At 39.7% G+C, this 27,164-nt stretch overlaps 1 protein-coding gene and 1 non-coding gene across 4 annotated transcripts in view; one reads left to right on the top strand and one right to left on the bottom strand.

The window, feature by feature from the left end:
* Positions 1 to 27,164, bottom strand: part of CRADD (CASP2 and RIPK1 domain containing adaptor with death domain) — a 202,488-nt gene that overhangs the window by 14,420 nt on the left and 160,904 nt on the right. The window lies entirely within an intron of this gene.
* On the top strand, positions 19,750 to 19,872 carry LOC119046788 (small nucleolar RNA SNORA25). Its single transcript, XR_005082036.1, has one exon. It is a non-coding gene; the product is annotated as a small nucleolar RNA SNORA25 (small nucleolar RNA).

Below are 27,164 nucleotides of genomic sequence, written 5' to 3'. Positions count from 1 at the left end.
CCTTCTCCTCCTCCTCCCACTCCCCTGTTGCTAACCCTCCATATGATCTCCATTTCTATGGTTCCACTCCTGATCTAGCTGTCCAATTAGTTTGCTTTTGTTTTAGGTGTGGTTGTTGATAAGTGTGAGTTTGCTGTCCTTTCACTGTTCATATTTTTTATCTTCTTTTTCTTAGGTAAGTCCCTTTAACATTTCATATAATAAGGGCTTGGTGATGATGAACTCCTTGAATTTGATCTTATCTGAGAAACACTTTATCTGTCCTTCCATTCTAAATGAAAGCTTTACAGGATAGAGCAATCTTGGATGTAGGTCTTTGGATTTCATGACTTGGAATACTTCTTTCCAGCCCCTTCTTGCCTGTAAGGTCTCTTTTGAGAAATCCGCTGGCAGTCTGATGGGAACTCCTTTGTAGGTGACTGCCTTCTTATATCTTGCTGCTTCTAGAATTCTCTCCTTCATTTTAATCTTGGCTAATGTAATGATGATGTGCCTTGGTGTGTTCCTTCTTGGGTCCAACTTCTTTAGGACTCTCTGAGCTTCTTAGATTTCCTGGAAGACTATTTCCTTTGCCAGATTGGGGAAGTTCTCCTTTATTATTCATTCAAATAAGGTTTCTACTTCTTGCTCTTCCTCTTCCCCTTCTATAATTCAGATGTTGGAACATTTACAGATGTCCTGGAGGTTCCTAAGCCTCTCCTCATTTTTTTTGAATTCTTGTTTCTTCATTCTTTTATGTTTGGTCATTTTTTTTTTCTTCCTTCTGGTCCACTCCATTGATTTGAGTCCCAGTTTCCTTCTCATCACTATTGGTTTCCTGTGCATTTCCCTTCATTTCATTTAGTTTAGCCTTCATTTGTTCCTCTAATTTGTGACTAAAATCAACCAGTTCTGTGAGCATCCTGATCACCAGTGTTTTGAACTGTGCATCTGATAAGTTGGCTATCTCTTGGTCACTTAGAAGTATTGGCTCTGGGGCTTTGAGCTGTTCTTCTTCTTGAGCCATGGTGTTTTGGTCTGTTCATACCTGATACATATGAGGGTCGGAGCCTTAGGTGTTCACCAGGGTGGGGCAACCCACATTACTGAGTTGTGACACTGTATGTGGGGGCAGGGTCAGAGAGGGGCAATGGCGCTTGTTCCATGCTCTCTCTCAGATTTAGGTCCCCTCTGCTGCTTCCCACAAGCAAAGTGGGCCCTTCTGGTGCTAGTTCCGAGATGTGTGGGCCTGTGCATCCTCCAGGACCCTGTGGGTCTCTCCAATGAACTCTCTGTGAGCCTGGGATCCTCTCCCGGCACCTCAACCCTCGGAAGTTTTTCCAGTTGGTGCTTTTAGGCTTTAATTCCTGGTGCTGGGGCCGTGGTTTGTGCGATCTGTGTCATTGCTCGTTTTTTTTTCCTGGTTTATCTGTGTGCGAATGTGTGACCACGGTCAGCCAGCCACCTTGCGCCCTCACAGGGTCTGCCCATTGCCACCCCGCGCCTGGGATCTGCCACCCTCCGCCTCTGCGCCTAGGTTGACTGACTACTTTTTCCTGCTCCACCAGCCGCTGACTCTGCCCCTCTTACCAGTCTGGCTGAATGGTTTATTGTTGTCAGACTTCCATACAATTCAATTTTCTGTCTGTTTTGGTTGCGTTTTTGTTACTAAAACCTTGTTGTCTTTAAATTTTGTTGTGCGAGGAGGCATAGTGTTTCCATCTATGCCTTCATCTTGGCCACCTGTGTAGTTATTTAAAGAAACCCAAGACACTAATTCAAAAAGATACACGCATCCCTGTATTTGCTACAGCATTATTTACAGTAGCCGAGATATGGAAGCAACATAAGTGCCCATTCATAAATAAATGGATAAAGAAGAAGTTGTGCATATACACAATGGAATATGACAGCCATAAAAAAAGAACAAAATCTTGCCATCTGTAACAACAAAGATGAACCTAGAAGGTATTATGCTAAGTGAAATAAGTCAGACAGAGAAAGATAAATGCCATATGGTTTCACTTAACTGTGGGATCTAAAAACACAAAATAAACCAACAAACAAAACAGAAACAAATCCATAGTTAGAGAACAGTTTGATGGTGGCCAGAGGGGAGGAGTGTTGGTGAGATGGGTTAAAAAGGAGAAGGGAATAAAAAATTCTAATTTGTAGTTACATTTTGTAGTTGGGTTAGATGACATTATTATAACTTAGAGATGACAATTCTTGCAATGATAATTAAAATTTCATAATTAGGAAAGGAGAGACTTTCTCTAAACTGGGAAAATTAGCTAATTATATAGACAAAAATAAAACTAAACTTTTACATCACACCATAAACAGTGAAAGACTGCATATGGGTAAAGGCCTAAAGATAAAAGGTAAAACTATAAAGTTAATGGAAAACAATATAGGAGTACCTTTATGATCTGCAGTGGGAAGTGACTTTTTAAAGTAATGCTCAATAATTTTTTTTTACATTAAAATTAAAGATTTCCGCTCAGCAAAGGAGACCATGATCCAAGCCGACGAAGCAGAATTGAAAAAGATACGTGTTAGTACTATTTAGATTATACAACGAACTCCTGAAACCAACAGGGAAAGATAAGAACTTCCACAGGAAGTAGGACAAAGGCATGACTAGGTGATTAAAATGTGAGGAAACACAAAAGCAAGTATATGAAGAGATGCTCAAATACAGAAATTTAATCAAAATGCAAGCAACAATGTGAAGTCACTTGATGTGCATAGAAATCTAGATAATACCAAGTTTTGGCTGAAATGTGGAAATGTAAGAAACTTTATTAACTGCTAATGGGAATGAAAAACAGCCATTCAAAAGAGCAAGCTCGCAGTGTGGATGAAATTGAATATAATTGACAATCCTGTTCCTCTATATATGTACCCAAGAAAAATCTGAAAAGACCCGTAAGAAACACATATAAGGTTGTCTGTGAATAGTTACATTATTTGCATTAGCAAATATATATACTTTATAACTCAGCAATCTTGTTTGGGGTTTATGCATCCCAGAAAAATTCTAATACAGATCCATGACGGGTCATTACAAGGTCGTTTACATCAAGTAACGCTGTGGGAAGAAAGAAGCTGGAAACAATCTAAGTGCTTACCACTAGGGGAACAGATAGAGAAATATGAAGGAACACATGGGGGATACTAGGCAGACTGAGAAAAAGGATTGCCTAAATAAAAAAGGTAAGAAAAAGAATGATACTATAGCAATTAAAACTTTAAAATACTTGTTCAAAACAACATCACTTACAAATACACACACCAAGAAAAGAATATCCATCAGACATATAGTGAGTTTGGGAAGGAAAAGGTATGGGTGGTGTGGTGATGATTGCTGAGCTGAGAAAACCAATCTGACTTGCCACCACCCAGGGCCCACGTGTTAACCTTGGGCCCTGAGTGCATGGCTGGCAGAGAAATCTTTTTGCTCTCAGGGGCTGGTTGCCTGGAAATGAAAGAAAAGCACCTTGAAAAGAAAACTAATTAGAACCCCTTGTTCTGATAGATAATCACAGAGAACAATCTGGACCTCACAGAGAGGTGAAGAAATAAACTGGTCTTTCTAAAACCGATTTTCAGGATGATGAACTGACAGCCTACTCCAAAAAACAAGGCTGTGTTGCCAAATACAAGTAAATCATACTTACTGTAATGGAAAACTTGATTTGACTATCACATCCATGCAAGGTCAACAACATAAATGGTAGCAATAATTGAGTTCTCACTGAATTAAAGGACAGGAGGTGGCATGGACATGGCTCTGGGCTAAGAATTAGCAAGCGTGGGTACTATCAAATTTGAACCTGCCACCAGCTAGACATGTAACTTGGAACAAGCATTTAGCCTTTTTAGATTGTTTTATCACTTGTAAAAGGTAAAGCCGGATTACTTCCAAAGTCTCATGTAGATATAACATGTTATACTATCATTTTCAAATGTAATTTTATTTTTTACAAATTTTATAAAGAACAGTTTTTGATATCTCATTAATCAACAATTATTCTTTATTGTTACATCACTTTTTCCTACATGTATTCTAAGATAACAACAAGACTTGGTGTTTTTGTAATTTTTTTTTTGCTTAATTTTTTTCTCCTTTTCAAAGATCACTCATGGAAACTTATCCTTTTATAGCAAGAAACAAAACTAAACAGTGAAGTGAATATTGGCAGAGTAAATTTTTTCAAAGCAGTCTACAAATTTTAAAAGTTCAAGTTGCTGGGCCATTCTTTTTTTTTTTCACATTCTCTCACAAACCTGACCGAACTCCATCAGTTTGTCATTCATCTGCTGCTTGAATATACCAGCCTGCCTGGAACCTGAGGGCCTTGCACTAGCTGGTCCCTCTTCCTGGAAGTCTCCATTAAAGGTGGCCCCTCCTTTAGTGGTGGTAAAGGGTGGAGCCCACCCTAACCATCCTACTCCCAATCGCAACTCCCATTCCACTCTGTGATTCCCCCTTATCCACATATCACATTCTAACATACTTTATATTTTTGGGGGTGTGCTCTGCTTTTTGATGCTGACTGTCCCCACTCCACACATCAACCCATCACTGAGAGAATATAAGCCACTCACAGGCAGGGGACCTTTGCCTATTTTATTCATCAGTTTTACTCAGTGATGTATCCCAGGCACCAAGGATAGTGCTAGTTCATAGATGGCACTCCCTATATATATAGACACTGCTAGATAAATGAACAAATTAAAGGGACTAATCCATTACCATTACAACATATTCATTTAGCTCTGCTCTCTGTTGCCACAGTGTTACCGGATGCTCCCACTTTTAGTTTACTTTGCAACTCAAAACCAAAGACATTATATTGTACAATCTGGGAATGGATAGAAAATTAAAAAGGGGGCAACTCTATAACAGCAAATACTGTCGAGGTTAAGGATACATAAACTACCCACGTTCTATACTGAACTGGGCAACAATGAACTCCTCCCTCCCACATCCATGATTAACCCGAAGAGAATTAGAAACCCAGACAGACCCCCAGATGGCTTCTGGGTGAACTGGGCAGAGTGAGGCTTGATCCCAGGGTCTTCATCCCCTCGGTACAATAGAAATGAACAGAAGGTAATAATAAGAAGCCAATCAAAAAAGATGGTAGAATCACCCTCTAATTCCTGCTTCCCTGAAGCTGTATCGATATTCAGTTAAATTCCACTCTGATACCCCCAAATCTTGAGAGAAATAATGAATTAAGTGGGATTTCTCATGACTTTTTCTGACATTAGTAGGTTGGGGTGGTAATTGCTACATGGAGGGTTGGAGAGATCAAAAATGTGAAGAATGAGGATGGATATGCCCTGCAGAACTGATGAGACCTTTCACACAGTCTCAGGACACTACAGGACATGCTGTCACAATGTGGCCCACACATGACCAGCTCAGCTGAGCTCTCTCCTCTGCACTGACTCCTCCACTGACATGTGCCCTTTAAGATGAAGGAAGAGGGCAGACTAGGAAATACCCAGTCCTCACAGGGCCACAAACAGGGTCAGAAGGGCATCAAGGAGAAATCAACCCCATGGATCAGAGCACCAAAGGCTGAACAGAGCTACCCAAACATGAGCAAGATGGAATGAAATGGCATGACACTTTAGTAACATACCAGTTTCTAAGCCACTGGTAATAATTAATTTATAAAGGGAACTTTATGAATATGAGGGAAAAACTGACAAAAATATCCACAATCTTGAAGGAATAAGGGAAAGTATTTTGTCATAGAAAAATTTAAAAGCATAATAGAAACATGAATAGAGTAAAACAAAAACTTAATTAAATAGTCAATTAATGCTTTCATACTAAAATGATAAATTTAGGACTAAAAGAAGTGCCAAGGAATAGACATAACACAAAATTATTTTCAAAGGTCTAAGGTAATCAGAGATAGAATGCACAATTTAAAGCAATTATAGAAAAACGATACATATAAAGAAGAAAGAAATACATTCTATTAAAAAGTTAATAATGGGAAACTCTGAAGTAAAAGTCCAGTCCAAAGTATTCAAAGATCCAATACAAGAAAATATTACTAAAATGAATAAGCATGAGAATTTCTAAGTTGAAAGACCACACTCTGTTTTAAAAAAAATTGATATAGAATTATGAACTGTAAGACACATTTTGGTTAAATAATTGAATTTCCAGTTTCCAAAAATAATTCTTCAAGCAGAGAAAGCAAGTCACCTACAAGTAGAAGAAAGGTAGTCAGATTTTTTAACAGAATTTTAAGTGCAACATATAATGAAGCAATTCCTTCAAGATTCTAAGGGGAGAACTTCTGACCAAGATGGAGGTGTAGGTAGATATACTTCACCTCCTTGTACAATCAAATGAAAGACAACAACAAATTTAAAAACAACAACAAAAAACTCAGAACTGCCAGAAAATTGAACTCTATGGAAGATTGACAACCAAGCAGTTAAGGAAGAAACCATTTATCCAAATCAGTAGGAAGGGCAGAGATGGGCAGCTGGGGCTGAGAGAACTCATGGCAAGGTAGTGGCTTGAGGACTGGGGCAGGTGAGGCGGTGGCAAGCGGACTGGGCAGTTTCACATTTGTGTGCAGATAAACCAGGAGGCAGAAGGAACAACTGGGGAGCAAGACAGACCACACAACCCAGGGTTCCAGTGTGTGGAAATAAGGCCTTAAAACAGATGACTGGAAAAAAACTGCAGGGTTGCGATGGCAGGAGAAACTCCCAGCCTCACAGGAGAGTTTGTTGGAGAGATCCACAGGGTTCTAAAACTCACACAAACCCACCTACCCAAGAGTCAGCACCAGAAGGTCCCAATTTGCTTGTGGGTAGGGGGGGGATGTGACTGAAAGTCTGCCCAGAGCTGAGCAATTGTTCCCTCAGCATTGCTCCCTCTTGGACCCCTTCCACATGTATAGCACCACAATACAGTGAAGAGGGTTGCCCTACCCTGGCCAAGAATTAGGGCTCCACCCCTTACATCATAACAGGCATGTGGAGACAAAAAAATTATGGTCCAAATGAAAGAACAGATTAAAGCTCCATAAAGAATACAACTGAGTGACAAACAGATAGCCAACCTATCAGATGCAGAGTTCAAAACACTGGTAATCAGGATGCTCACAGAACTGGTGGAGTAGGGTCTCAAAATAGAGGAAAAAGTGAAGGCTATGAAAAGTGAAGTAAAGGAAAATGTACAGGGAACCAACAGTGATGGGAAGCAAAACTGGGACTGAAGTCAATGGTTTGTACCAGAAGAAAGAAAGAAACATTCAACCAGAACAGAATGAAGAAACAAGATTTCAAAACAAATGAGGAGAGGTTAGGAGTCTCCAGCACAACTTTAAACATTTCAATATCCGAATCATAGGGGTGCCAGAAGGAGAAGAACAACAGCAACAAATTGAAAACTTATTTAAAAACAGAGTGAAGGAGAACTTCCCCAATCTGGCAAAGGAAATAGACTTCCAGGAAGTCCAGGAAGCTCAGAGAGTCCCAAAGAAGTTGGATCCAAGGAAGCACTCACCAAGGCACATCCTAATTGCATTATCCAAGGTTAAAGAGAAGGAGAGCATCTTAAAGCAGCAAGAGAAAAGGAGACAATTACCTACAAAGGAGTTCCCATAAGACTCTCAGCTGATTTCTCAGAAGAAACCTCGCAGGCAAGAAGGGGCTGGAAAGAAGTATTCCAAGTCATGAAAGGCAAGGACCTACATCCAAGATTGCTCTATCCAGCAAAGCTTTCATTTAGAATGGAAGGGCAGATAAAGTGCTTCCCAGAGAAGGTCAAGTTAAAGGAGTTCATCATCACCAAGCCCTTATTATATGAAATCTTAAAGGGACTTATCTAAGAAGAAGAAGATCAAAACTATGAACAGTAAAATGACAACAAACTTACAACTATCAACAACCAAACCTAGAAAAAACAAAACAAAAGCGAACTAAGCAAACAACTAGGACAGGAACAGATTCACAAAAATGGAGATCACATGGAGGTTTATCAGCTGGGAAGGGAAAGGGGGAGAATGGGGGAAAAATAACGGAGTAAGAAGCATAAATGATAGGTAGAAAATAGACGGGGGGAGGTTAAGAATGGTGTAGGAAATGTAGAGGACCAAGAACTTATACCATATTTTCGGACCATAAGACGCACTCCCCACCCCACCCCCTAAATCTGGGAGGAATAATGGTTGTTAATGCTGCTGTTGAGTTCTGTTTATATTTACATTGGTGAAAAATTATGTTATTTATGTTATTAAATATTTTGTCACATTTTTTGCTTTAATTTTTTTCCCCTATTTTCCTCCTCTAAAACCTAGGTGGGTCTTACAGTCCAAAAAATATGGTATGTATGACCCATGGGCATGAACTAAAGGGACAGAGAGGATGTGGGTGGGAGGGGGTATGAAGGGCGGAGGGGAATAAAGGGGGGAAAAAATGGGACAACTGTAATAGCATAATTAATAAAATATATTTTTTAAATGCAAAAAAAACCTGTTTGAGAATGTAAAAAAAAAAAGAAACAGGACTTCCAAATTTTTATTAAAAAATTTCCATTACTTAACAACAAAAAAAATAAAATAGAGAAAAACTCAAAACTGTATGTCTGTATAATACATCTTCCATATAAAAGAATCTTTCATGTTGTTTTCTGATACCCTAGGGAAAAAAAAAGGGTTGTTTATACTGAGAATTTATATTAGTCATCTATGCATGCTGAGTCACTGACAGGACACTTTGGAACTTTATTTATCAATAACTAAACTGATTTTAATTTTGATAGGTAGTTTTTAAGTACATATTTAACTAAGTAATTTTTGCTGTCTGTGAATGAACTTGTGAGTTAGAAGTATTAGAAACAGAGCCACACTATGGCTTCCAGGGGCGAGAGGCACTGGTGCCTTTGTGGCTCCAGGCCCCCATCTAACAAAACACTAAAAAGTGCAGTCGGCATGAAGATGAACATATATTATATATTCAGACATTTTCTTTGACCTCGGATTCATTAATCTTCTCATTTTAAAAAGAAACTAAATTATTTTCTTAGCCCTGAAGAGTATTGTGGGCTTTCGGGACTGTCCCCACTTGTCAAATGAATGTTGGTTATGATTAGAAGTTATTATTTTTTTCTCTTCAATTTATTAATTGTATCTTTGTAATTAATGTTCATATTTTTAAATGGGAAAAACCAACTCTATTTCCATAGAGAACCTCTATTAAACTCCATAGACTACTGAATAATTTGGTACGAATGACCTCTATCAGACCTCACCTATATCAAGAACTATTCTTAAGAAGATATTTAAAAGTTTAAAAATTGGTAAAAATAGAAATGTATGTCCTTTATACAGCTGATTCAAACCAGTTACATGGCCTGAAACTATCAGCACTTACCCATTTTGGAATTTCAAACAGTGTATAACGATCATAAAATATCACACTTCTTCCTTTTTTAATCCCTCTTCCTTTCCAATAGCAATGTAAAAACTTGTTTCTTTTTTTCACCATACTGTGCTTCTAAGGCTCTATTACACAAGTCAAGAATTATTCCTAATTCATTCATATTCTAATAATTACTGTGTCTATGAAAATTACAGGTCTCATTATAGAGAATCCAAGAAATATGGAAAGGAAGAGGTCACAAATCCTACCACTTAGAAATGAGTCTCATTAAGTGAATCCTGTTGGACATCTAAGTGTATTTGTAGATGTTCTCAATAGATGGATAGATGGTGAATGGTTGGATGGATAGACATAAACACTTTCATAAATGTTGGATCATGATACATGCTAATTTTTAAATTTAAAAAACATTATATTCGATTTTATTTGAATTTCACTGTGGAAAAAGAAAGTCAAAATTAGGAAATTACTGAACTTTGAATAAACATTTTTTCACAGTTAGAAATGTGACTTGATTTTTCCTCCAGAGGCTAAGAAAAGAGGTGGTAAACAACTTGATGTTTTTGGTTTGGGTTTTTCTTTTTCTCCCATTACATTTCTTAGTAGACATATTGCTGCTCACCCAGTTCTGTCTCCCTTCTGGGACATAGGAGACTTTTATTTCCTCACTCCTTTAAAGTTAGGTGTGACCTTGTGACTTGCTTTAGCCACAAAATGTGAGCAGAAGTGACCAGTGTCAATCCAGGATGAATGTATTTAATTGCCAAATCTGCAATGTCTCACCCTTTTGCTTCCTGTCTTGGTGAGCTGGATGCTCCTGTAAATGTGGAGGAGTGTAAGGTCTGGCATAAAGAGCACAGCCAGCTCACTGATATGCTGCCTTGAGGAGACACATAAGCTTGCAGTCTTGTTAAGTCACTGAGATTGTGCCTGTTTCCTACGTGGGATTACTTAGCTTATCCTCAACTGCTGCCCTCTTCATTTCAGACCGTATTGATTTCTTCCTGGCAATGATAAATGAGATCATAAGCATTCTCCCTTTCCTTTCTTCTCTTTAGATTTTGTATAGTTACATTGTTATTTTCAGAGTCAAGGTATATACTATTTCCATTCTGTTCTATAATCTAGTCCTGGATTTGTGTAGTTATGTTATTATTTTTATATAATCAAGATATATAGCATTATGTTCTCTTCGGTCATTTAAAATTAGTTTTATATTAAATTCAGTGTCCAGTAATGATTTTTTTACTGTGATTTTCCTATTACTGACATCAAGAAGCAGATCAAGGAGTTTAAGGGAGACTATCTGGTGGGGGAGAATTCCACCCCAGAAAGAAGAGAGAGTTTATCTTTTGCAGTGCTTAGAATTGTTGGTACATGATGATAACAAAAGCAGACTAATTTTTAGTGGTCCTATTTGTATTTTTAAACTTATTTATTAACGATGAATCCTTATTGTCTTCACTTGAAGCAAATCTTTTCCCTATCCACCCTTGGTGTGCCACTGATTTTTTTTTTTTTTATTCATTACACTACTAGTCGAGACTTTTAAAGAAGGGCTCAGAACTGTGACTTCTTGAGTTGTCTTCATGTTCCAGAATATCTACCAATTACTTTTGTATGTGAAAGTCACTTTGACAAAAAATAATATCAAGATTGTACTTTATTCCCTTTAGAATATTTAAGTTTATTTTTTAATATATTTTATTGATTATGCTATTACAGTTGTCCCATTTTTTCCTCTCCTTTATTCCCCTCTGCCCTGTACCACCACCACCATCACTCCCTTGGCCCCCTTAGTTTATATCCATTGGTCATATATACAACTTTTTTGTCTTCTACATTTCCTACACCATTCTTAACCTCCCCCTGTCTATTTTCTACCTATCATTTATGCTTCTTACTCCCTGTTATTTTTCCCCCATTCTCCCCCTTTCCCTTCCCAGCTGATAAACCTCCATGTGATCTCCATTTTTGTGAATCTGTTCCTGTCCTAGTTGTTTGCTTAGTTCGCTTTTGTTTTGTTTTTTTCTAGGTTTGGTTGTTGATAGTTGTGAGTTTGTTGTCATTTTACTGTTCATAGTTTTGATCTTCTTCTTAGATAAGTCCCTTTAAGATTTCATATAATAAGGGCTTGGTGATGATGAACTCCTTTAACTTGACCTTCTCTGGGAAGCACTTTATCTGCCCTTCCATTCTAAATGAAAGCTTTGCTGGATAGAGCAATCTTGGATGTAGGTCCTTGCCTTTCATGACTTGGAATACTTCTTTCCAGCCCCTTCTTGCCTGTGAGGTTTCTTCTGAGAAATCAGCTGAGAGTCTTATGGGAACTCCTTTGTAGGTAATTGTCTCCTTTTCTCTTGCTGCTTTAAGATGCTCTCCTTATCTTTAACCTTGGATAATGCAATTAGGATGTGCCTTGGTGAGTGCTTCCTTGGGTCCAACTTCTTTGGGACTCTCTGAGCTTCCTGGACTTCCTGGAAGTCTATTTCCTTTGCCAGATTGGGGAAGTTCTCCTTCACTCTGTTTTTAAATAAGTTTTCAATTTGTTGCTGTTGTTCTTCTCCTTCTGGCACCCCTATGATTCGGATATTGAAATGTTTAAAGTTGTGCTGGAGACTCCTAACCTCTCCTCATTTGTTTTGAAATCTTGTTTCTTCATTCTGTTCTGGTTGAATGTTTCTTTCTTTCTTCTGGTACAAACCATTGACTTCAGTCCCAGTTTTGCTTCCCATCACTGTTGGTTCCCTGTACATTTTCCTTTACTTCACTTTTCATAGCCTTCACTTTTTCCTCTATTTTGAGACCCTACTCCACCAGTTCTGTGAGCATCCTGATTACCAGTGTTTTGAACTCTGCATCTGATAGGTTGGCTATCTGTTTGTCACTCAGTTGTATTCTTTATGGAGCTTTAATCTGTTCTTTTATTTGGGCTATTTTTTTGTCTTGGCACACCTCTGAGTTTTTCTCTTTTTAAATAGGGATACAACCTTTTCCCCACAAATAATTGTTCTCCAAATTTTCAAAATTGAAAAAAAGTGTTTTATTTTAGTCTTCAAGATCAAGTACATATAGTTTTAAACTGATGCCCAAATTAAGAAAACAAGCTTTTCTTGTGCTCCCTTTGTACCATTTGTGCTGCTGCTTCCTGGGCAGTAAAGAGAGAACTTCTTTAAGAAACTTCCATTGCATATTAAAATTAAAGAACTCTGACCCTGGCCGTGTGGCTCAGTTCATTGGAGCATCGCCCTGTGCACCAAGGGCTGTGGGTTCAATTTCCAGTCAGGGCATGTCGATTCCCAGTCGGGGTGTGTACAGGAGGCAACTGATCAAAGTTTATCTCTTACATCTTTCTGCCTCTCCCCCTTCCTTCCTTCCTTCCTCCCTCCCTTGTTCTTTTTTCTCCCTCCCGCCCTCTAAAAATCAATACTCATATCATTGTATGAGGATCAAAAAAAGTAACATCTACACCTTATTTTAAAAAAAGAACAACTCTGATTAGTTTGTTTTATTTTAAAAAGTGACATCTACACCTTATTTTTTTAAAAAAAGAACAACTGTGATTGCTCTAAAAAGTCCTCTTTTTAAAAGTTCCTGACAAGACGGAAGTGTAGGTAGAAACCCTTCACTTCCTCACACAACCAAAAGGAGGATAACAACCAATCTAAAATCAATAAACAACAAAAAGTGCCAGAAAAATCAAACTCCATGGAACTCCGACAACCGAGGAATTAAAGAGAAACTCAACCAGAACAACTAGAGAAGTAAGGCGGCGGACCAGGGCTCAGAGAAACCTCAGAGAGGCAGCTGAGGGGTGGGGTGGGCTGCCAAGCTCAGCTGGCTGTGTGGGAGGGGCTGACTTAAGGGGAAAACTGAGACTCAGCTGACTATGGGCTAAGGCTGGGGTTGCCACAGTGGGAGTTTCTCTCAGTGTGAAAAGTGCACTAGAGACTAGCAGGTGAGCTTCACTGTTCCCTCTCTGGCCCCTCCCCCACAGGTAGCACCACAGTGCAGCAAAGAGGGTTGCGTGCCTGGGTGAATACCTAGGGCCCCACCCCCTTACAACTTATCAGGTGCATGAAGACAAAGAAATGTGGCCCAAATGAAAGAACAGAGCAAAGCCTCAGATTTAAGTGATGAGGAGATTGCTAATCTACCTGATGGAGAATTCAAAGCCCTGGTAATCAAAATGCTCACAGAACTGATTGAACTTGGTCAAAAAATGAAAGAACAAATGAAAGATTCCCAAAATGAAATAAAGCAAAATATTCAGGGAACCAACAGTGACAGGAAGGAAAACAGGATTCAAAGCAATGATTTGGAACAAAAGGAAGAAATAAACATACAGCCCGATCAGAATGAAGAAACAAGAATCCAAAAAAAAAAACGAAGATAGGCTGAGGATTCTCTGGGACAACTGAAATGTTCCAACATCTGAATCATAGGGGTGCCAGAAGAAGAAGAACAGCAAGAAATTGAAAACTTATTTGAACAAATAATAAAGGAAAACTTCCCCAATCTGGCAAAGGAAACAGACTTCCAGGAAGTCCAGGAAGCCCAGAGAGTCCCAGAGGAATTGCACCCAAGAATGAACACACCAAGGCACATCATAATTACATTACCCAAGATTAAAGACTGGGAGAGAATCTTAAAAGCAGTAAGAGGAAAGGAGATAATTATCTACAAACGAGTGCCCATAAGACTGTCAGCTCATTTCTCAAAAGAGACCTTATAAGCAAGAAGGGCTGGAAAGAAGTATTCCAAGTCATGAAAGGTAAGGACTTACATCCAAGATTGCTCTATCCAGCAAAGCTTTCATTTAGAATGGAAGGGCAGATAAAGTGCTTCCCAGAGAATGTCAAGTTAAAGGAGTTCATTATCACCACACCCTTATCATATGAAATGTTAAAGGGGCTTATCTAAGAAAAAGAAGCTCAAAACTATGAACAGTAAACTGACAACAAACTCAAAACTATCAACAAATGAACCTAAAAGAAAAACAATGAAAACAAAAACTAAGCAAACAACCAGAAAAGGAACAGAACCAGAGAAATGGACATCACATGGAGGGATTTCAGTGGGGGGAGGGAAGGGAAGGGAAGAATAGGGGGGAAAAAGTACAGGGAAGAAAAAGGCATAAAATTGATGGGGAGAGATAAAAAATGGTACAGGAAACCGAGGACTCAAAGAACTTATATGTACAACCCATGGACATGAACTGAGGAGGGGAGAATGCAGAAGGGTTGGGGGGCAGGGTAGAGGGGGCATAAAGGGAGAAAATTGGGAAAACTGTAATAGCATGATCAATAAAAATACTTAAAATTAAAAAATATTTAAAGTTACATGTAAGTCCTAAAGCTGCTTAGAATAAGGCTATCATGAAGGAGTGCTTACAGGCAAGAAAAGTACAAAGTACTCCTTTGATGGAGTTCAGGTGGGTTGAATGGCTTGGCAATAAGACCAAAGAAGTAAAAAAGGAAGAAGGTCACGTAAATTTGTCAAGCAACATCTTCTAAAACTATGACACAAAAATAATCTTAAAAATAAAACTTTTAGTCATCTTATCAGCAACTTAAGGAGAGAGACAAAAGGCAGGCTTTCTAACTCACTGCCTTTCCACAACTAGAAGGGACAGTAAATTGACATCATCAAGAACCAAAATAATGTGGATAGAGTGATGAAATGATATTAACAAGATTTAATTTGTTTTGGAATAAATGTTACATCCTACCAAGCTTAAAAAAATCAACCATGCAGACACATGCTATTTTCAACTTGCCTTAAATACACTTTGGGAGAAAAGGTTCATAGGTTTTAATTGATTACAAATGCAATATGACACTTGGGGTGAAGAAAAAAACCCCAAAGAACAAAAAGCAAAAACAAAAACACCCCTGAGTGAACTCTTGGTCCTAAATACATGTTTGTAATAATAAAAAAGGTGATGACAGTCTCAGAGAATTTGCATTAGTCAGAGAAAGCCCTTCCAAATCAGTGCCCTGATTGCACATTGTATGGACAGAGAGGCAGGCAAAGCCTTAGTGCAAGTTTCGTCAAAGAGGTGAACCTGCAAGCATGCCTACCATGGTCAACTATGAGTGCTAGTGAGGCAGGGACTGTGTCTGTCTCGTTCATAGCAGGAACCTAGCACAGGACCTTGGGGCCTGGTACAAATAGCTCCAAGAATTATGTTTTAAGACTTTAGTTTAAAAATGTTTGGGGCAGTTGCATTTTCTGCTGGTAATGCACTCAGATAGTCTTACATAATGCAAGATTAACCTAGCAAAGCACAGCAGCACTGCCTTGTAGCAAGAGCTAAGCTCAGTGGAGACTTACACTTGGCTTTAAAATTTTGTAATTCTTGGCAAAATTTTAATTTTCTAGGATTTGCGTTATTTCAAATTTTGTGCCTAATGTGAGATTTTGGTAATAAACTTTATCAACTAATTCAAATATGCCTCATTTCACATAATATGCACTGGCACTCTGAGGATTATTTCAGCAAATATTAATTGAGATCTACTATGCTGCAAGGTACTTTTCAGTGCTAATGATACAGCAGTAGGCAAATTTAACTCTTTATGTAAACTATGCAGTTTGTCTAAAGTTCTTCCATGGAATTTGCCTTGAAAACCATCTGTCTAAACCAATTAGTTTACCAATGAAGGAAATAAAATTAAAGGAATCAGTCACTTGTTCACTCTCACAACTAATTGGCAATGGAGCTGGAAGACAGTGATCTACAGAGGCCGGTCCTAGCAGGCAGTCAGTGCCCACTTGTAGTTGCAAGTAAGCTGCTAAACTTAACTTGGAGGTGCATTTATGAAAGGATCTCAGAAGTAACATAGAATCATCATTAATAAATACTCTGTTAATGTCCTTGTTAATTTTCTCAAAAATGAAAAATTTTCCAGACTATGTTTTTCTATGTTTTTTTAAATCCTCAGGAACACTTTTTCAATTTTTTAGAGAAGAAGGAAGAAAGAGAAATATTGATGTGAGAGGAAAACTTTAACTGGCTGCCTCTTGTATGCATCTGGGACTGGGCTGGAACCTGCAGCCTAAGTATGCGCCCCAATTGGGAATCGAACCTGCAGCCCTTTGGTTACAGAACAACACTCCAGCCAACTGAGCCATACCGGCCAGGGCTTTCTATGTTTTTTAACCAATAATTTCTTTAAAAAATATACATGTATTAGAGGCATATACATGTATGTGTATGTGAAATTAAAAGTTTAAGAAAACAAAAATACTTACCTTTCCTATATGCTATGCTATTTTATTTTAATCCTGATTAGCAAGCACTAAATGGACTTCATGTTCCACTAACAAGGAGCAACCAGAAGTCTACTGAACACTGTTCTAGTGTACATTCAGCAGACTGATTACTACTCTACAGTCCATAATTAATTCACATGTTTCCTCCTCAGAGAAGCCTTCCAGCACTCCAAGCATAAGCAACATGACCTTCCTTAAAGCCTGAAATCAGTGACAGTGAGGGTACAGGGAAGGAGCAGGTTCAGGAGAGGATGGAAAGTGGCACTGGAATGACTCTCTGTGCCATACCTGAGACCCCACTGGAACAGGAACCCCTTGAGCACAGGGGCACAGTAGGCTTTCCCATCACCTCTCATCCCCGACCCATCTTACATTGAATCTCAATAGGCAATTGTTGAAATAAATCATGCAGGGAGCTGATGAAAGAGCTGACCCTGAAAGCAAATGAAAGAACCCACCGATCGGAGGCTGCACACTGATATCAATGGACTGAATTTGGCCCTCAGATGTGTTTCATTTGGCCTGTGCAGTTCAAAAAACTACAGAGACAGCATTTAAAAATTGGAGGTTTCATTAAATTTCCAGATTTGTGGCTCTGCTTGTCGGTACACCAGAGTCATCCTCATGCTGGTTATCCTCAACATCCACTCTCCTGTGATGCAGTCTGCTTCCCCATGTCCAGGACCTCTCGGGCCCTACAGGTGTTTGATTTGTGAGTCTATGCCAAGCAAGGGGAGAAAACCCTGTCTAGAAAAATAGTCTATAACTTGGTGAATGAGCCTCCCACCATCTGGGGGAAGGAAAAGAACAAGAAGGAAAGGACTCTTCTTACTCAAGAAAGCAGAGATCCTGCAAACTTTTCCCAGGGTGAAAGGCTGCCTGAGAGAACTGTCTTTACTCTTTTCTCTCTCTGGGATGAGATATAAAGAAAAAAAAAGGTGGAATCATAAGAAAGGGCCAGCAATAGAACATTTTATTTTTCCTGTATCCTTCGGCATTGAATAATACCATTTTGCACAGGTGGGTTTTCAATAAACTTGGAAGCAAGGCTGTGGAAATTTTTTCAAATGCTGCATTGGTCTCAAAATTCTAGCTGTTCAGATATAAAAGTGATGTTTGAATACCTTTCTTCCATGAACACATCCTCATGAAATCTCATAAAATTTCAATTAAAATCACTCTCAAAGAAATAAAATAAAAGCACTCTCAACCAAAATGCCAGCACATTTTAAATAGAAATTAACAGGCTCATTCTAAAATTTATAAGGAGATGTAAAGGAGCTAAAATAGCCAAAATCATGTTGAAAAAGAACAAAGTTGGAGAAATTACACTACCTAATTTCAAGACTTATTCTGAATCTAAAGCAGTGAACGTAGTGTGATATTAGTGAGATGACAAATAAACAAATCAATGGAACAGAAATACAATCTGGAAATAGATCTACACCTATAAAAAACTAATTTTCAACCAAGGTGAATAGGCAGTGCAGTGGAGAAAGAATAGTTCTTCCAACAGATGATAGTGAAAACTAACCACATGCACACATAAAAAGAGAGAGAACTTCAAACCATACCTCATGCCACATATGAAAATTAACTCAAAATGGATCACAGTCCCAAATAAAATGCCTAAAACGACAAAGCTTATAAAAGACAACAAAAGTGACAACATCTGCAACCCCAGGCAAAGTTTCCTCAGGAACAACACCAAAAGCATAATCTACAAAAGAACAAATTGATAAATTGATATCATCAAAATATAAAGCTTCTGCTCTTTGAAAGACAATGTTAAGAGAAAGGAAACTACAGAGCAAAAGAAATTATTTGCAAATCATATATCCTATAATGGACTTATAGACAGTATGTACAAAAATTACCAAGGCTTGATAAGAAAACAAATAACACAATTTAAAAATGGGCAAAGAATTGAAAAGACGTTTCAGTTGAGAAGATATGTAGATGGCAAATGAGCACATGAAAAGTGCCCAACATCATTAGTCCATAGAAATTTAAATGCAAATTAAAACCACAAAGAGATACTACTATACACCTAAAAAATTAAGAAGACTGACATACAATACAACATTAGCAAAGATGTGGAGAAACTGGAACTCTGAAACACTGTTGGTGAGAAAATAAAATGGGACAACCACTTTGGAAAACCATCTGTCAATCTCTTAAGAAGTTAAACATGACACCTACTACACAATCCAGCCATTCCACCCCTACTTGTATGCCAAAGAGGAAAAAAAGGCTGAACAAAGACATGAACATGAATGTTCACAGCCAACAGCACAGGTGCTTGTCAACAGGTAGATGGAAGAACAAGCTGTGGTGTATCTGTAACAAAGTGCTGTTCTGCAATAAAAAGAAATGAAATTTTGACATTTCAATATGAATCAATCTAAAAATAAATATGCAGAGTGAAAGAAGTCAGACAAAAAAGAGCACTGTGTAACTTTGTTTCCATAAAATTTTAGGGTATGACATTAATATATAATGACAGAATGCAGATCAATGTTTGCCTGGGGATGGGGTGACAAGAAGGAATTACAAAGGGGTATGAGGAGAAACTTTGAAGAGTAATAGATATGTTCACATTTGATTGTAGTAATAGCTTCATGGGTATATACACATGTCAAAACATCAAATTGTATACTAAGAATACATGTGATTTATTGCATGCCAATTACACCCCGATAAGTTTAAAAAAACAGTAAAACGAAAAATAACACTCAGCTATGCTGTCCCTTCTTGTCCCCTAACCCCATGCCAATGTGTTAAGTCTTCTTTCCTAGACTTTCCCATAGTGCTGCCTGCTGGCCCCATTGGGATATATTTGCAATATAGTGCAGTTTTCATCTAATTTTTAAGTTGAGCCATACAAACCTGCCAATATTCTATAATTTGATCTTAAAAATGGCAGCTTCATATGGCTCAGCCTAAATGCTTGCTGCCTATTCTACCTGATGATGAGCTCTCTGAGGTCCAAGAAGGGTCTGGTCAATGATGTCTGCTGAGTGAGTGTTCTGCCACTTTGAAAATTCTTTCCTCTGCAATAGGTCATTTTAAAGAGAGCTTATGGGACCAAAACCAGGAACTCTTAATGCTGTGACCTAAGATTGAAGTTCTCCATAAGATGTAATAGACAATAGTGCTGTGTTTTCCTAAGAAGATATACAATAAAAATGAAGAGGAAAAGAAAAAAGAAAATTCTTTTCTCTATAGCTACCCACTCTCTGCTGGATCGTCACAAGCATCTGAAGAAAGGGCTCTGGGGCCCTGCCTTTACAGCCTCATCCCTTTTATCCACTTAAAATCACTCAAGCACCCTGTAGTGCAAAACCTCCTTTTTGTAAAATCTTAAAATTTCCCACATGAAAAGGATCTTTTAAAGCAACAGAAACATACCCCTAGGCTGCTGGCAGCAGAAGACGTAGCTCTGAAAATGTAAAAAGTGTTAAACATTTAAAGCAACCATAAATCAAAGTAAAACTCTGATTCTGGACATCTCTCAGAGTAAAAATTCCAGAGGCTGCAGTACTTTAAAATAATACCATGTGCTTTGGCCCCCAGCCTTGGCTGCTTCTCCCTTAGAACAACAAAAAGAAGCATGCCAGCTATTAAAGGCCATCTTGTTATATAATGCAGTTAATCTCACATACTCTTCCCTATGGGACTTAACCCAAGTTTCACAGTGGTCTATTTTATTTAGCATTGATAGTTTTATTCGTTTCTTATTAAAGAGATCTTTCCACAAAATTGGCTGCTCTCTCAGCTTGGCTTGAGAAGGAGGAATATCTGAATTAAAAATCTGTGCAACAGATGGACTTCAGTTACAAAGAATATCTCTGGCTTCAGAAGTTCCTCACAGACGCAGGTGTCAAGCCTGTTACTAAGTTCCTGGCTTGCAGATTTTCCTGAAGAAACTTTAGGTCTCCATTTATATGTACTTAGTAGGCATAACAGAGGATAAAAGCAAAGACTCCATAAATACTGCTTCAATTCTGGGGATGAATTTGTCCCAGTTTTGTTCATTTAAGGAACAGTAATTTTATGAATGATAAAAAAAACAATGCCATCAGGCAGACCAGAGGAGGAGGGCGAGAGGGGACACGTCGCATTGCTGACACACTCACCCTCCTCTAGAGGTGGGGTCCCAGGTGATGAAGGGCCTGAGAGATAGGGAGAGACACACCAGACATCTTGCTTATTTGTGGCTCTTTACAAGGAAGGGGTTGAGAAAGGGCTGCAGAGTCGTCTTGGCTTCCTACTGTTGTTCCTCACCCCAGCCTTAGCCAGCCCTTTAGTTCCCCTCCTAGCTACCGACTGGGCAACGGAGAAGAGAAGCAAGGTAAGTCATTTCCTTCTCTGCTGTATGACTGAGATGACAAATGCCCTGTCTGGCTTCATAGAGTTCTCATATTTGTGTTTCCCTCCATGTAGCCCTTTAAAGAGAAGGGAAGACAAAAGTAACACCTTTATTCTTAAAGCCATTACCATGGGGTAGGTATTATCATCATATTCTTTTTATAAAGAGGGCATTAATAATAGGAAAAGCTGAGTGACTTGCCCCAAACCATTCAGCCTAAGAAGTGACAGCCACTTTGTTTTGAACTGAGGCCAGAGTCTATGCTTTTCTTTTCTTTCTTTTATTTTTAAATATTTTATTTATTTACTTCTAGAGAGAGGGGACGGGAAGGAGAAAGAGTGGGAGAGAAACATCAATGTGTGGTTGCTCTCGTGTGTCCCCTACTGGGGACCTCGCCTGCAACCCAGGCATGTGCCCTGACTGGGAATCAAACCAGTGACCCTTTGCTTCACAGGCCCGCGCTCAATCCACTGAGCTACACCAGCCAGGAGTCTATGCTTTTCTGATGAGTCTCTCCACACTCCTGAATGATTTAGATGAATGGCGACAAATCGCTTGAGAAAGAAAGAAGATTCCTGGACAGTGATTTCATACTGGTTCAAATATAGTTCCAACTGTAGATACCCAGAGATGATTGAGTTGCAGTCAATACAGAAAGAGAACGTCTGCAGAGAGGAATTTATTTATTGTACGGCCTGAGGCTCCTGGAGGGAAATAGCTCTGGTCGAACAGTTTGAGATTAGCTGTACTTTAATAAATATACAAACAATGAAAACAACAAAACTTTATTTTCATGATTGGGTTTAAAACAAGCCCCTTGTAAATCCACACCTGTAATATCTACAGGACTAAAAAGATAACGTGACCAATTTAAGTGGCAAAGAGATGGGCGGGCCCAAAGGGACGCCCCGTGATGTGCTGCCACCTCCCACCAACATGCCCGGCTTTATCGAGTGGCAGCCGCGGCTTCCTGCTGATCAGGCACAATCCATGAGCAGAACACGAACAGCCTTGCCCTCCCCCCACCTCGCCACGTGCAGGAAATGCAGACACCATAAGCAGCATCTAAAATTTGGTAACTGCATCCCGTGACTTCCCAGAGCGAGCACCTCAGGAACACCACTCAGTAGAAGGCTAGCGTTTTAGTTTCAGCTATGATACACCATTTCGAAGTATTCTTTAGTGTTAACACAATTGTTCCACAAGTAATCTGAACTCTGACAAATACAAAGTAATTTTTTTTGGATTTCCTTCTCCAGCAATAAGGTACTTCTTTAAAAAAGAGAAGAAAAACCCCCAAACAACAGAAAACCGCAGGTACTATTCTTTTAGCCTACTTACTGGCAGCATTTTGTGTGTGTGTGCCAAAGAGCACAGAAGCAGCTTTTATGGTTAGAAAATTGGAGTGCTATCATACCTAGGAAATTATAGGGCTGACAAACAAAACAGCTTATCTACATATGTCCCATCTGCTTTTGGTCTTGTGTTTTGCACAATCAATTACTGGAAGCACTGGAAAGTATGCTGAGGCACTGAACATGAAACCTGGGGTGTGTCATAATAGTGACCTGGAGTGGAAGTAGTACTGCCGTAGAGCTTGTACCAAAACCCAGGCTCGCAGGAGTTTCCAGGAACCACCAAGGCAGGGCACTACAAATAAAAACACAACACACACTGAACTGGGGCCAGTGTTCTGGAAAACAGTAAAAGTAGATTTCCATTCACTGGGGAAGTGCCATCTACTTCATTATTTTGTTGGTTCACACCCTTGTGTTCACCACAGCTCAGTGTGTTCACTGCAGAAAGCAGTTTGCTCCCAAGCTGCTGGACGGTAGACTCTGCTCTTTGACAATTTCCCATACTTGTGCATCTGCTTTTTACGACGGGAGCCCTTTAGAGCGCTGTCTCTTTGGACCGCTCCATTCCAACAGCCCTCCTTCATCCTCCTCTGACAATTCCCTACCCGACGTCCATTACCTACTTCTAGACTGTCCCTGCACCCTCCATGAAATCATTATCTCCCCTTCTGCATTAGCCGCTGACAAGGAAAAAGTGCTGGCTTTTAAAAAGACGAAGTTTGACAAAGATGAGAATCGCAATGAATTCGCACTTGAATAAAGGGAATGCCTGACTATTGTAACAAAGGAACATTTTTCAGCTGAAAAAACTTGGTGGCAGAGTATTCTTAAAAGAAAAAGAAAAAAGCTTTCTATTCCTGTTGATCTAACCAATTAATGAAAACACAACATCAGTAGAAGTAATTTTAGTCTAAATTTGGAAAATTACTTTTATTTAAGGGAAAAGGGAATGGAGGGGGATATTAGTTATTGATCCATTACTCACTCTTTTGGTATACTCTTTAAGGGAGCAAAACAGATAAAAGCCCCAGAGATTCTAGAAATCAAATCAACAATGTGAACCTTTCTTAAATGAGTACATTCATTTGCATAAATCATCATATTCATTAGTCTACCATTATAAGATGGCAATCTATGAAATCATAAACCTAATTTCCATTGTTGAGAAATGACTAATAGACTTAAAAGAGAAAATGTGATTGCTACATCTATGTCTGGAGAAAAAACATTTCTCTTACTGATAAAATATTCAAATTATACTGGCTTAATCATAAGAGAGTGTTAATGAAGAAGTTGTTGGATACACTTGAATATAGATAAAGGGAGTACTATTAGGTATCATTAAACATTTTTGGATTCCACTGGGAAACAAAAAAGAGAATAATACAATAGAGACAAAGCCCAAAAGGTGAATGTATGTAACAGCAAGTCCCCTCCCATGGACTGTAATTGGGAACTTGTCCTGTCACTCCTTCTACTGCATCAACAGCTTGCCTTTCTACACCTAATGAAGAAGGAGCCCAGAGTAGCCACGAGGATGAGGTCTAGGGTCCTGATTCATGACTTGCAGTAATCTTGTCTCTCATCTCCTTGGCAATGATAAATGGTGATACAAAGAGGATGCAGGATCTGGGAGGAGCTGGCAGTTGCCAAGGCTAATTTCCCTCCAGCCTGATGTGGCGGCCTCCTTCTCTAAAGAACACAGGAAGAGTTTTTCCTTCTGACTCAGGGCTCTGAGGCTGCGTCTCATTCCATTTTCTCCTGATTAGTCAAAGCCATTGTCTGCCAAAGTAAATTGCAAATTTCCCTCCTTGCAGTGATTGATCTGTACGCAGTAATTTTCAGGGTGTGACAGCACAGTACAGGGAAACAAGTCCAAAGATTTGCTCCCCGGTCCTTTTCCTGCCACTATTTGCTGTCTACATCTCAATTTCTGCATCCCTGAAAAGGTGACAACCCAGATGATTCCCCACCTTTCTACAACACAGTTAGGTTTATTTTCCACGTCATTTTTCAATTTTCTTTCTCCACTTTTCTTATGGTCTAGAGAGTCACTCAGAGTAGATGGTATTCATAGACTACTATCTTGGTACTCTAACTCATATATTCATGTGGCCACAAATATAAGCAAAACAACCAAAGGGCATACTGGCTAGCAGTCACAGTGGGAAGAATAATTAGCCGAGTTGCATAGTGTGTTTCTTCCTTTCAGTCTTCAACTGAGAGGCAGCTCTGATTCGGCAGAGACAGCAGAAACCAGGGGGTGGCTCATGCTCCCCTTCTAGCCTCCGCTTCCTCACTTGTAAAATGACAGACACAAATGTCTGTCTGCCTGCCTGGTGGGGAACAAAACGCTTGCAGCACCGGGGCTGGGAGAACGAGTGCGCATGCTCCAGGTAAGGGGAGCAGCTGCTGTTCAGCACCTGCCAACTGCTGCCCTGGGAGGAGGGGGACTCACATCTTCTTTGAGGAGAAGCCAAGAACCTATAATGTATGTTAGGTGAAATCTTTAAACAGTGTCCGCTTATGTTAATTTTTTCAAATGCTGTGTGAGCCAAACAAAATGTGTCTGCAGGCTGGCAACAGCCTTAGGTGTTCAGTCTGTGGCCACTGCTCTAGGCAGAGTGTCTCTCAGCTCTCCATAGGACATATATATACCCTGGGTCTAGTGTTTATAGCAAAATATTCTGCATTATTAATGGCTATTAATGTACTTACTACAATGGATGTTAATATACCACTGTGGATGGAGCTCAGATTTGATCTGGGGCTCGGGGTAACAAGAAATCATGAAGGGCTGGGGGGAGGGTGATATTGGACAGAAGTGTGGCATGATCCAATTTACATTTTAATAAAATTACTCCAACTGCTGCTGGAAGAATGAACTGGAAGGAAGGGCAAGTGCATATGGTTGAGTAGGTGTTGAAGCACAAGGGTGCCAGCCACTGAGCAAGTGTGGGGTGAAATGTGGCCTCTGTCTGCAGCCGCATCTTCCCCTGTGGGTAGTGTACGTACTTTTTCTACCCTAAGGTTTCCTTGGGGTAGAAAAGGCAGGCTTGCCAGCCTTAGGGCAGAGGTAAAGCAGGTAGGCCAGTTAGGAAGTTATTAAAGGGAGGAGATGATGATTCCTTGAACTAGAATAGAAGCAGTGGCTATTCAGAAAGGTAGATGGCTCAAAGATATTAAAGAGGTGGAATGGACATCTGCTGATGATTTATTAAATATGAGGGCAAGGTAGACAGAGGCATCAAAGAAGACTGTCAAGTTTCTACCTTGAGTGACTGGGTGGCTGGTATTGAAATGGAGAAGGTTCAAGGAGGAATGAGAAGAAGCAGGATCCAGAGATGAGTTTTGAACATCTCAAATGTGAGATGTCTGGGAGATATCCAAGTGGAAATGTCAAGCAGGTGACTAGGTATGCAGAACTCAAATGGATCTGGGTTAGAGAATAAATCTATTTGAACTCTGGTTTTCTTTGCTAATTGTTTTTCAAGGTGCCTTGCTGGGTAACTCTACTATTAAAAGAAGTTTATTTATGAAGGCAGATTCTCCACTGATCCAACTTTGGTTGTTTGGTGGGATGCAGTACTGCTCCCCACTTTCTTGTGCATAATAGCAAATACGTATTTAGTCCTTACCCTGCCAGGCACTATTACAAGTGCTTATCATGTATTAACCTGCTAAATTCTCACAATAGCTCTGTGAGTAGGTATTAACCTCACTTTCTCAGATGAGAACACTGAAGCGTGGACAAGTGAAATAACCTTCCCAAGTCCACATAGGTCATAAGTGCCTTTACCAGAATTTAAACTCAAGCAAAATTCTCACCGCCACACACCGTTCCACTGCCTCTTCAAATGTCTTGAGATGGTGTTCATGGCTTCTTTTAATCCTCCTCCCACACTAAATAGCTGGGTCCTCATGTGAACTGGCTTTTAGATCCCTCATTAGTTTTATTTTCCTCACCAGTACTGTACTGGTTTCTAGACATCCCACCCCTACCCTTGCTAACTTTATTTTCCTGCTCTTGAACCACAAAAGTTGTTAGCTTGGACCACATGTATGAATGAGTCTTCTCTTCAAGATGAAGAGCAGGAATCAGGGCCTGTGTTTATTCCTTCTGAATCCTTTATAAAGCTGCCAAGAGTGCACACACAGAGCAGCCCTCACACTCAGGGCCAGACCCATCGGGATAACAGGTCTGCCCACGTGGACAACAAGAGTCAGCTGGGAACACACTTTTGTCTGGAACAGCCATAATTAAGGGAAATAGCCTTATCTGTGGCTACAAATGTCAACATAATGAATTGGCTAATTGTTTCTTCTTGCTGCAGACCTTCACCCTTACTGTGTCTAGGTCCCATTACTAAAGCTGGAAGGTACCTTTTTTGGCCATGTCATATGACTGACCCCATGTATGACACAGCTGCCTGGGGGCCAGGCCACCTCTCCCAGTGCACCTGATCCTGCTCAGTCGAGTTGGGGTATCTTTCTGGGGCAGGGATGTTGTCCCCTTCAAGACAGTGGGGCAGAGCTGCCCTTTATCTCTCACCGTGTGGCTTTTCCTTCCTGCCCTGTCCCCTAAGGTTGGGAGGGCTCAGAGAATACTCATATCTGTTCCCTGCCAGGGGCCTGGGAAACTCCTTTCTGCTGTCACTAGATAGCTCCTGGCCTAATCCCCACTGCCCTGACATCCTCCCCTCTGGAAGTACAGATCTTTCTAACTCAGCACGCCTTTTCTCCCA

Source organism: Artibeus jamaicensis, unplaced genomic scaffold (assembly GCF_021234435.1).
Source record: "Artibeus jamaicensis isolate MK-2021 breed Jamaican fruit bat unplaced genomic scaffold, CSHL_Jam_final contig_1028, whole genome shotgun sequence".
NCBI lineage: Eukaryota > Metazoa > Chordata > Mammalia > Chiroptera > Phyllostomidae > Artibeus > Artibeus jamaicensis.
Note: the sequence above shows the minus strand (reverse complement) of the source record. Positions and strands in the feature narration are given on the sequence as shown.